General features: G+C 48.3%; 1 protein-coding gene across 1 annotated transcript in view; it reads right to left on the minus strand.

The window, feature by feature from the left end:
• The window catches only part of Coro1c (coronin 1C), a 73,892-nt gene extending 63,076 nt beyond the window's left edge, over positions 1-10,816 (minus strand). The window contains exon 1 of the mRNA XM_028861680.2: positions 10,699-10,816. The gene's annotated coding sequence lies outside the window, so the exon portion shown is untranslated. The remainder of the gene's footprint in view (positions 1-10,698) is intronic.
• Between the last annotated feature and the right edge of the window lie 1,449 nt (positions 10,817-12,265).

The raw sequence follows: 12,265 nt of genomic DNA on the forward strand, positions 1-12,265 counted from the left end.
ATATCACCCAAAATGCTTTATGCCCTTTATTTATTTATTTTAGTTTTTTTGAGACAGGGTTTCTCTGTGTAGCCTTAGCTGTCCTGGAACTTGCTCTGTAGACCAGGCTGGCCTCGAACTCAAAGATCTGCCTGCCTCTGCCTCCTGAGTGCTGGGATTAAAGGCATCTGCCACCACCACCCTTTTTATGCCCTTTATTTTTTAAATATAGAAATTTCATTTGAAGTATGTTCTAGTTCTATAGAGCTTGGCTATTTAATAAATTCCTAGAAATATTTTTAGATTTACTTATTTTTATTTTATGTGTATGAGTATTTGTCTACATGTTTATTTGTGTCCTACATGCTTGCCTCGTGCCCTCGGAGGTCAGAAAAAGGCTTCAGGTCCCTTCAGGTCCCTTCGGGTCCCAGGCTTCAGGAACGAGAGTTACATATGGCCGTGAGCCACCATGTGGGAGCTGGGAATCAAAGCTGGCTCTCTGAAGAACAGCCAATGCTGTTAGCCACCAATCCTCTCTCCAGCCATAGCCATTCACTATCTTTACGGAAGAAATGCTTAATTCTGGAAAGGTAAATGCCTGTACCTACGTCTGTGCCCTGGGCACTCCCAATTCCATCGCCTCCTTTAACTGATCCTGTCTTCCCTGCTGGGTTAGGAAAATGGGCTGACAGTCCAAGAATTAGAGGTTATATAAAAATACTGCACATAAACAGCAGGCACAAATATTTACCAAATGATTTCAAGTTTGGTCTAAAATAAATATTTGGCTATAGACTTAGTACAAGTGTTTAATTGCAGCTTGTTCTTAAGTTGGAGCAATGCTGCTTCTAGTATCCCTTTTCTTTGAAAGCATTATAAATGTTAATAAAGCCTTAATTTCTTCTTACTCTATGTTACAATAAAATGTATGTTGAAATAGAAACAATGTAAAATTTAAAAATACAAATAATTAAAAATAAATCTCTCTGCTTAGTGGGGATGACAGCTCAAGTTCACATGTGTCCCCAGGCACCACTTGGGCAGCATGCACACTTTCATATGAATAAATCGGTCTCAATTCTTTAAGTCTCTAAGAATGACAGGAATCAGAATCTTTAACTGGGAAAGAATGCTGACGGTTATGAAAAGGAATTTCAGTGTGTCTTGTGTGAAGTAAGCAAATAATGATTAAACTTTCTTCCTCAGAAGAGCTGCTTACGAACACTGTCAAGCACTCCCCAATGCCAAGAGCTGGGAAGCACCCCCCCCCCAACACTCTCATCATGCTGGTCCAGAAACAGCTACAGCTCTGTTCACCCGGGATGGGGGACCTCAGCAGCTGTTAGCACCTGGGGACTCAATTCCACAATGTGGCTGTTGCTCCTCCGCCAAGCCACCATGTGACTAGACTGTCTAGTCACGTGACAGGCTGTCTTGGCTCCCCAGAGGCAGGGACAACCCCAGTGGGAAGCAGTGGTCTTCACTTGGCCTATCAGAATCCTTGTGGCTTTAGCAACAGCTGCAAGTGCTGTTTCCCTGGATGGTAACTCGGTGTTTTCACGTGCTGATGGTGACTGTGCCATCTCCAGCAAGATAAAGTCCCTTTAACTAGCCTTTAAAACAGTTAAAGAAACTGTGATCACTGCTTAGCATATTGAAAAAATAAAAATGAGTAATACTGTCCACAATCCCCAGTGCCATCAATTCATTAATTAAAAAGCAGGACATCTGCCAGATGTGGTGATACACACCTGTCACCCCCAGCACTCCAGAGGTTAAAGGAAATGACCTCTAGCTCAAGGCCATCCTGGACTACAGAACAAGTTCCTGGCCGGCCTAGGCAACATAGTAAGACCCTGTTACAAACAAAACCTAGGAAGTGAAGTCTACCAAAGTTTATCCAAGACCTGCCACACCGTCACATTTCTCTGGCAAGCATCCACAGTCCTGAAAACATGGACCAATTCACCAGTGTTAATCCAGGCACAACCAGACTCTGAAACCAGCATGCAGCAGTACACTGCAGTGACCAGCCCAGTCCCTGGTCTCAGTCAGTAGGTCTGGTAGAAAGAAGCCCACAGTAGAAGTTAGGAGAAGGGATGCATTACACTGGCCCAGACCCTGACACTGGCAGGGCTCACTGCAAAAAGGAAATGCTGTTTCTAACTTAAGGACTCATACTGTACTACACCCATCCTACCTTCAAACTGTACATGAAATTCAGGGGAAAGATGAGTCTCGAAGGCTCCTGGAGCACAGCTCTGACAAAAATCTAAAAAGCCAGAGGCAGAACAGCTGGTGTCTCCAGCGCTGACCAAGAATAGAGCTACTAGGAAGCTCCAGACAGGCAGCTGGATTCATGGAGGTCAACAGTGGTGCCTCCCAGGCAGCCAGAGTGAGGACTCTCTCTACTAAAAGGACATACTCCTTAAAACACAGCCTGATACTACAAGAAATGTCATTCACAGATTTTAACAAATCTTTTTGTTTGTTTGTTTTGTATTTCGAGATAGGGTTTCTCTGTGTAGGCCTGGCTGTCCTGGAACTCACTCTGTAAACCAGGCTGACCTCAAACCAAGAGATCAGCCTGCCTCTGCCTCCTGAGTGTTGGGATTAAAGGCAAGTGCTATCATGCCTAGCTTTTTTTTTTTTTAATCTTAAAAGGAAGTGTTTGTAACTGCCCAGTGGCCTCTGATGCCCTAGAGGTGGAGTTACAGAGCTATCAGCTGTCCACTGTGGGTAGTGGGAACTGAATCAGGTTCTTTGTTAAAGCAGTGCACACTCTTAACCCCTGAACCATTTCTTCAGCCTCTGATTCATGGTTTTATAAAACAGATAACTGCATGTGTTATTTTGCAGCAAACAGGAAGAACTTGCCTTTCCTTCCCCCAGTACTGACAATAAACCTTGGGTCTCAAGCACACTGCCCTAGAGCTCCATTCAGCCTCAGCTGTAGTTGTGAATTCAAAGGTTCAAAGGCAGGCATGGCAGTCATTCCCAGCACTCGGGATGGTGAAGCAGGAGAATCCAAAGTTTGAGGCTACAGAGGTTCTTCTCCCAGAGAACACTCCACTTCCCACAGCACTGTCAGCCACATTACAATGCAATCCCTTCCAAACTCTGAAGAGACCAGTCTTGTACCTGGAACTAAGTCCGTGTGTCCTTGAAACAGACAGAAGGAGAGGCAAACAGACCAAACAAACACAAGCGTAAGGCCGAAATACAGACACACATTTGAACAGGCATCTCCTGACAGGTGCAAAAGCACAGACCCATCACTTCCCCCTCCTAAAATTAAGCATTCTTCCCTCTTCAGAGACTGAACTTGAACTCAATGTCTAAAATGCTCAGGCAAGGGCTGGAGAGATGACACCAGTATATGAGCCCAATATGTGCTCTTTTTTTGTTTGTTTTGTTTTGCCTGACACTGTAAGAAATGTCATTCACAGTTTTTAACAAATCTTTCTGTTTGCTTGTTTTGTATTTCAAGACAGGGTTTCTCTGTGTAGCTTTGGTGTCTGTCTTTCCTGGAACTCACTCTTTAGCCCAGGCTGGCCTCGAACTCAGAGATCCACCTGCCTCTGCTTCCCAAGTGCTGGGATTAAAGACGTGCGCCACCACCGCCCAGCCCAATATGTACTCTTATAGCTCAGTTCCTAGAAGCTATGACAGGCTACTCACAACATGACAGGATGGAATGCCTCAGGCTTCTGTGGGCACCTACACTCATGTACATGCATCATGTACACATACATACACACACACACACACACACACACACACACACACACACACACGAGCATGTGTGATCACGGGCTAAGGTGGGACTGAGGACCCATCACGTAACAGTTTAGCAGAAGTACATTAGCTCACAGATTCTCCTCTCCATAGCTGCACTCTCTGACAGACATTTAACAGTGAGAGAACAGGAAAGCGGTTGATGTCTACACTGTCCTATACACTTCATGTGCCTTTCCTTTCGACTGATAACAACCCTGCAAGGTTGGGTGAAAATACTACAGTGGAGGAAACTGCTCAGAGGGACTACGGGAGTGGCCAAGCCACAGCTAGTCAACAGTGGTGCTGAGGGCGAAACCCTGGGCGGTCTGGCTGTGAAAGCCTACACTGCACGATCCCTGGCCTCGGAGCCACTACACCCAGTCTTAGAGCAAGGCTCTACCATAGGACCTGGAGCTCACCGAGACTGGGTCGTTGGCTAAGATTTGGAACTGCCCTCCTCTTCTTCACCACCCTGCCACTTCAGTGAATGAGAGAAGATGTATCCCCAAATGGTTTATCCTTTTGCAGAAAGACAGTAAGGGAGTTGTTTTTAATTAGAATATCAGGAACTAACATAGGTGAGAATATTCACTCCAGTCACTGCAAAATACACTAGAGCATTAAACAGAGGATGAGAAGACACCTTTAATCCCAGCACTCTGTGAGTTCCAGGCCAACCTGTCTACACAGTGAGTTCCAGGATGCCAGGGCTTCATAGAAATACCCTGACTCAAAAGAAACAAGTACGTCACCTTAGGATTTGAGGTCTACCCACTCCTCTAAGTGCACTACACTCTGGCACTTGTGGTGGCTACCACTGACCAGTGCCATCAAGGCCAGCCTGTATGCACCTAGTGGTTCAATCATATCACACCGTTTGCCCCATTGAAAGAGGCTGTGTCCCAAGCATTACCGCTCATCAGATGGAAGGAGCCCAAACAAGTATGGCCTGGCCTCAGGGAAAGGTCTCCAGCTTCAGTTTGACATCTGAGCATTTGATACCAGTAGGCAGAGAGGAATTACCTGTCCCTCATGCTCTCTCTATAAAGGCAATAAAGATGTCAGCAATCAGGAAACCTACTGTCTTCAGGATAATCCCAGCTAACTTGTAAATTGTCCTTCACCCAGTAAATACCCAGTGGGCACTAGTGACTAAGCTGTGAACAGCAGAACGCCAGTCTGCCTTCCATGGGGCTCTTCCTCGACCTCTGCATTCACCGGGAAGACAGCTTCCTACTGCCTGCTCAAATCCATGTCCAGATCCTTGTATCAGACAGCAGTGGTCTGTTATGATAGTTAAGGGCAGGAGCAATGGCAGCCAGTGTGAACCTGTCAAGGAGTCAAACCACACACACACACCCCCAGACAAAAAGAGTCTAGAGAGCGGGAGGGAGTGGAGTAATAAGCTCCTCAGGAGACTTGAGAACTGACAAGTCAATGAGGAGCCTGGAGAGGACAAGGCAGGATGCCATCAGAAACGATTTCCATCCACAGCCACATTAAGAAGTCTGAAGCTGGCAACACAGCTCAGTGGTTGAAGACACTCAGAAAACAAGCCTGCAAATCGGAGCTGGATCCTCAGAACCCACAAAGCTGGAAGTTGTCTTCTGACCTCCACAGGTATTTATTCTGTGGCAGATGTGCCCACCATTACACATACATATGCATGCAGACACATGTGCACACCATTCATACACACATATTTCACTCATACATACACATCATTCACACATGTACACCACTCATATAGACACATCATTCAGACACACAAACATCATTAGTACACAATAAATGAAATTAAAAGAAATAGATCTGGACTTACTTTGGAGGGTGGACAGCTCCAGTATCTGAAAAAGCAACACTTTTTGCTCTACAGCCCCTTCAAAGTGAATTAATTCAATTCTTTCCTCAACTCTCTCACATGTGGCTTTTAACTTACAGAACTAAAATGTCAGATCACTTGGGAGGCTGCGGCAGGAGAACTGGTGTGAGGTTGAGGCTAGCCTGGGCTATAGTGAAACCCTGCTGCAAAACAAAATAAAAAGGAAAACAACAAACCAGACAGACAGACAGATAAAAATGTGGTTTAAGGTCTAAGTAAGTAATTTTTAGTTTGTAAGAACTTACTACTTTAAAATTTTAGTTCTGGTGCTTCAATGGGCACTATTTAAAAAAAAAAAAAAAAACTAACTCACAAATGTAACTGAAAGGGTGTGTATAAAAATAACCTTAAAAATAAAAACATGCTGGACAGAGGTGGCACATACCTTTAATCCCAGCACTCAGGAGGCAGAGGCAGGTGGATCTCTGTGAGTTCAAGGCCAGCCTGGTCTACCAAGTGAGTTCCAGGACAGCCAGGGCTACACAGAGAAACCCTGTCTCAAAAAAAAAAAAAATTTTTTTTAATTAAATTAAAACACAGTATCAGTTTTAAAAATATACAAAGAGTATAAATAGGTCTCCAAAGAAGACAAGCAAGTGCTGGTGGACCTCATAGAACAATGCTCGCTATCGCCCTACAACAGAAACCAGGCCCACATGGTACCACTCACACTCAGAAGATGGTTAGAATCTAAAGGGCAGGGAATAACAAGTGTTGGTAAAGACGCAGAAAACTGTAGCCTTCACTCATTGTGGGTTAAAAGTGCCAAACACTGTAGCTGCTTTGGAAAACACCATGACAATTCCTCCAAATAGTTAAATACAGGCTTACCAGATAACTAACCGGCAATTCCATTCTCGGGTCAATATTCAAGAGAAAAGAAAATACATTTTCACAAAGAAACTTATACATGAATGAATGCTCATAGCAGACTTACTTGCAGTAACTAGCCCAAAAGGCAAACACCCAAATATCCACCAACTACAAATGAATAAACAAAATATGGTATGTCCATACAATGAAATAGTATTCAAGCATAAAAATATATCCCATATATACTACAGAATACATAAATGTTTTTGTTTGGTTGGTGTTTTGTTTTGTTTTGTTTGAGACAGGCTTTCACTGTGTTGTGTAGCCCTGACTGTCCTGGATCTCACTCTGTAGCCCAGGCTGGCCTCAAACTCACAGAGATCCTCCTGCCTCTGCCTCCCAAGTACTGGGACAAAAGGTGTCCGCCACCACTGCCAGGGCATAAATCTTAAACTATGTTTAAAGTGAGAAACAAAATCCACATACTGAATGTTCTAGACACAGTATGTCCAAGGAGGGCAAATCCACGCGGAGGTAGATTAGTGGTTGCTAGGACTGGAAACAGAGAATGCACATGGGACTTCTCTCCTGGGTGATGAAATACTTTAAATTGAGTGTAGTGATTAAATGGCCGAACTACTCTGTGACAATCCTACACCCTGGTGAACTGTGTACCTTAGGTGAGTTAAACTGCACGGCATGTGAATTACAGTGCAATAAAGCCACTATGAAACAAAAAGAACCCACCGTGCACTGTCAGAGGACTAGGCAGGTGCTAAAATAATAGAGAATCTTGTCTGTGAACTTCAGAACCTCAACTAGGGCAACGAAAACCCAAGAGATTCCATTACTCAACATCTAGGTACTAGGCCATGCTGAAATATTCATGAAGAATTCCATGTTTTAATACAGAAGGCTGTCTCTAGTTTAAAAGACACAGGCAACTACCAGAAGAGTTCTGATAACTCGGAGACGCTGACGCAGGGAAGTCACCCAATGGAACACAAGCCCCAGAGCCTTGACCACATGGGTCAGTAGACAGTGTCAAAGTGGCTTTCACTGCACCACCCAGGAGAGTTCAGGCATGGCAATCACTGTTTCTAAAGCACCAGTTTGTGACATCGAAATGTTAAATGAACATCGTGCTCTCCTAAAGAACTGAGCTTTTCACATCCCCACTTATTTAGCTAAGAAACTAATACCTTACCACTTCAAACATTCTATCACATAAGCATTAGAGCGACTCCCCACACGGCTGGAGTAGATCCCAGAAGTAATGTTTAAAAATGCTATTTAACAGGCTGGAGAGATGGCTCAGAGGTTAAGAGCACTGGCTGCTCTTCCAGGGTCCTGAGTTCAATTCCCAGCATCCACATGGTGGCTCACAACCACCTGTAATGAGATCTGACACCCTCTTCTGGTGTCTCTGAAGACAGATCACTGATATACATTAAATAAATAAATAAATAAATAAATGTATTTAACAATCCTGAATCTAATCTTAAGTTATATATAGACACAAATACTGATTAACATAATCTAGTCAAAGTAACAAATAGCCATGAAAACTTTAATGCCGCCCGCAGTGACATTTCTGCACGATAATTATGTTAAAACTCATGACACTGGGAGACTGGAGATATGGCTAAGTTTGTTTTTTTTTTTTTTTTTTTTTTTTGAGATACAGGGTTTCTCTGTGTAGCTTTGCGCCTTTCCTGGAACTCACTTGGGAGCCCAGGCTGGCCTTGAACTCACAGAGATCCGCCTGGCTCTGCCTCCCGAGTGCTGGGATTAAAGGTTTGCGCCACCACCGCCTGGCATGGCTAAGATGTTAAGAGCACTTGCTGCTCTTCCAGAGGACCTAGGTTCAGTTCTCAGCACCCACTCAGGTGGCTCACTATCATCTGTAACCCTAGCACCAGGGGATCCCACTTCTCTGGCCTCTCAGGGTGCACTCATATGCACATACCCACCACACACACACACACACACACACACACAAACACACACAAAACATAAAATAATAATAAAAATCTCTTAAATTCATCAGGCTTTAATGTATAGTCCACATTTAAAACATAAGTAACACATACATACAGAGAAAACTTGTTCTGGTTTCTTTTATTTATTTATTTTTTTATTTTTATTTTATGTGCATTGGTGTTTTGCCCGCTTGTATGTCTGTGTGAGGGTTTCGGGTCTCCTGGTACTGGAGTTACAGACAGTTGTGAGCTGCCATGTGGGTGCTGGGAATTGAACCCTGGTCCTTTGGAAGAACAGTCAGTGCTCTTAACCTCTGAGCCATCTCTCCAGCCCCATGTTCTGATTTCTTAAAGCAGTGTGCATCTGACCTTTATATCAGTCTGTCTGTCAACTACCAAAAGACAGGGCACTTCTAGACCTATAGTACAAGGCAAGTCTGCTTTATGTTTTTTTTTTCTATTCATGTATGTGTCTTAGGGTTACTATTGCTGTGATGAAACACCATGACCAAAGCAACTTGGGGAGGAAAGGGTTAATCCAGCTTACACTTACTTCCACATCATAGTTTATTATCAAAGGAAGTCAGGACAGGAACTCAAACAGGGCAGGAACCCGGGGGCAGGAGCTGATGCAAAGGCCATGGAGGGTACTGCTTACTGGCTTGCTTCCTCATGGCTTGCTCAGCCTGTTTTCTTATAGAACCCAGGGCTAGGAGCCCAGGGGTGGCCTCACCCATAACAGACTGGGCCCTCTTCACATGAATCACCACAGGCTTGCCTACCACTTGATCTTACGGAGGCATCTTCTCAGTTGAGGCTCCCTCCTCTCTGGTGACTCTAGCTTGGGTCAAGCTGACAGAAAACTATCCCAGTACAATATGCAACCTCTTAGATCCGATGTTTCATATCAGGCTGTCTACCCAAACATTGCTGAGTGTGAAACACACCTCCAAGTCTCCCTAGGTCAGTCTTCTGACATACGCAGAACCAAACACTCAACAGCCTTTAGCCTCGGAGCTCCTCGGAGGCTGCGGGAGGGAATATGAACTACCGATCTGTCTTCACAACTGAACAGGCGGCAGGAAGCAACTGCTTGTACTTCATCGTGTTCCTGCCTCTACTAGCAGGCCCTAGTGTCAGGGTTCTGCCAGACAAGGACAATGAGACGCTTTATTATATAGGGTGACTAAGAGCCTCCCGTTTTAGAATATAATCCTGGCAATGAAGGCCATGGTAGGGGGGTTACAATATTTTGTGCCAACCATTTCCAAAACTAAACATATGTGGCACGGTGTATAAACACGCTCTGCGGTCAATTCTTTTTAAATGCTTACAGGAAGGGAAGGCCTTAGGATCTTGCAATCCTGGGAGAGATGAACAACTTGCAATTTGCTTCTCACTCCGAATCCCACGGCCGAAATGTGTAGAGCAAGCCGTTCCGGCACCACAAAACAAGGGCAGCCCACATGAAGGCCAAATATAGGATGCGATTCTAAACCACGATGGAGCGAAGCTTGCATTTCCTTTTCCAGCCTACAAAAACCCTTTGAACACTCCCAAAAAAGGACGTCGGGGCCGGCACCTCCCTCCGGGAGGAAGCCCCTTTCTTCTCGGCAAGCCCTGCAGCCGGCCACTTCCCCCCCAGCGCATTCACATCCCTGAAGAACGGGGCTGCTGTGCGTACACCCGCGGGGGGACCGGCGGCGGAGCCGGGCTGGGCGTCCCCACCCTCCACCTCTGATGTCATCCTGGCCATCTCGGCGCGGATGAGCCCCACCTGCCCCGCGGGTCATTCGGTTCCGCACCCGGCCTCCCTCCAGGGTTAGTTAGTCCTCCGGGCCACGCCGCTGCAGCCTGCCCCCGCCCCAGCTCTTCAGGGTCCAGGAAGGCCATGCACCCCGAGCCAGGCGGAGCCCCGGGCGGGCGGGCGGGCGGGCGGGCGAGCCGGCGCCCTCGCCCCGCGCACCCGGCCCCACGTGAGCGCCCAGCCCCGGGCCTCCCCGCAGCCCTCAGCTACCGCCTCACGGTTGCCGGGCCCGAGGCCGAGCGCCCGCTGCCCGCTGCCCGCTGCCCACCGCCCGCAGACGGCCATTCCCCGGCCGCAGCACCCGGGCACGCGCGTGCGCCCCCCCCCCCTCCGCCGCAACACTCCGCGCCGCCGGCTCCTGTCAGCCCTGGAGCTTCACACGCCGGCCCCCCGAAGGCCCGCCCGCCCGCCCCGGCTCGCTCCCGAGCCGCCTCGCCTGGGCGCGCGCCGCTTACCAGAGCCCGGGTGCCCGAGGCGCCGCCGCCGCCGCCGCCGCCGCTGCCGCCGCCGCCCGCCGAAGTCCCAGCTGCAAAGCCCCGCGAAGCCTCCAACCGCTGCCGCCTCCCGCCTGGCACTGAGCGCCGCGCGGGGGAGGGGCGCGGCCGCCCGCCGCTGCCCAGGCCTCCTCGCGCAGGCCCCGCCCCCCCGCCCCGCGCCACGCCCAATCAGCGCCGCCGAAACGCGCCTCGCCACGCCCACTTCCGGAGGTGCGGGGTTAAGAGGCCCCGCGACTCCTTAGCGCGCCCCCTCTGGTAGCGTGGGGCAGCGCAGGGAGGCTCCGAGCCCACGCCCGCTTCCCTGGGCATTTGAATGGCCGGGCGGCCACGCCCATGGGCTCCTTCGAGCCCCGCCCAGTTCTTTAGAACCTGAGTGGGCGTACTTAAGCCCCGCCCACCGGCCCTGTGGCGCCTCCCTATGCACTGGGTCTTCTGGTCACCGCTAACTGCCCATCGAGCCCGCGATCCAGGCCCGGCCCCCGCAAACCTAACTTCCCCAAGCTCAGCACCGCAAATCCCCCGCTCGGAGATCCAAAAGCCCGGTCCCGGAACCCGTCATCATCCCTATTTGCTGCACCCCAGGCCCCGCCCACGGCCCTGCTGGTCCTGAAACTGCAAGGCCCGCCCCCAGATTCTTAGAAGCCCCGCCCCCAGATTCTTAGAAGCCCCGCCTCCGTCAGGGCCGGCTCACGCTTCTCACCCACGCCCCATTCCTCCCACTACTGTCCTGAATCACAGCCCAGGACCGGGTGGCCGCCCTTGGGCTCGGCCACACCTTACCCGAGAGAGCTAATGACTCCTGTCCTCAGGTGAGGCAGTGGAGACTCCCTGCTAAAGTCCCTCCGTAAGTCAAGAGTAGGCGGATTCCAGTCCCAGCCCTGTTACTATCGGACGGAGCGGCCCAGGGGACAGTTTCCTCACTTCCTTGGGTCTCAATTTTCTAATCTTGAGTGTGAGGTTATCCCATTCCTAGCCAACGCCTTTCAGAAATACCGAGATCTAAGGAAACTGGGACTAGGGAACTGGGCCAGCCGAGGGGCTGGGTTGTTTCTTTCCCAAAGCGAGGCATCTTTACAATTCACAAGGGGGACGGATTTTCACTTTGTTTCAGCCTCAGAAATGTCCAGGAATCTAGCTAGGGTCGGTGCTCAGTGGTAGAGGCTCTGAATTCCCTGTTGCAGGACCTGCGTTAAGCTGCCAGCTCAAAACAGTAAGCAATGGGACCCGGTGTGGTGGAGCATGCTTTTAGAGTCAGCACTCGGGAGGCAGAGGCAGGTGGATCTCTCGGAGTTTGAGGCCAGCCTGGTCTGCAGAGTGAGTTCCAGGACAGCCAGGGCTACACAGAGAAACCCTGTCTCAAAAAACCAAAAATCAAAATTTAAAAAAAAAAAAAGCAGTGTGTGTGTGTGTGTGTGTGTTGTGTAAATCAAGGTCTACCAGAACCAAACAGCTTTCTCCGCAAGTTTTTTTTTTTTTTTTTACTCTCTTCAATGCTCTTTTAAAGACGTTTATTTATTTTATACGT

Source organism: Peromyscus leucopus, chromosome 23 (genome assembly GCF_004664715.2).
Source record: "Peromyscus leucopus breed LL Stock chromosome 23, UCI_PerLeu_2.1, whole genome shotgun sequence".
In the NCBI taxonomy this organism is placed as follows: domain Eukaryota; kingdom Metazoa; phylum Chordata; class Mammalia; order Rodentia; family Cricetidae; genus Peromyscus; species Peromyscus leucopus.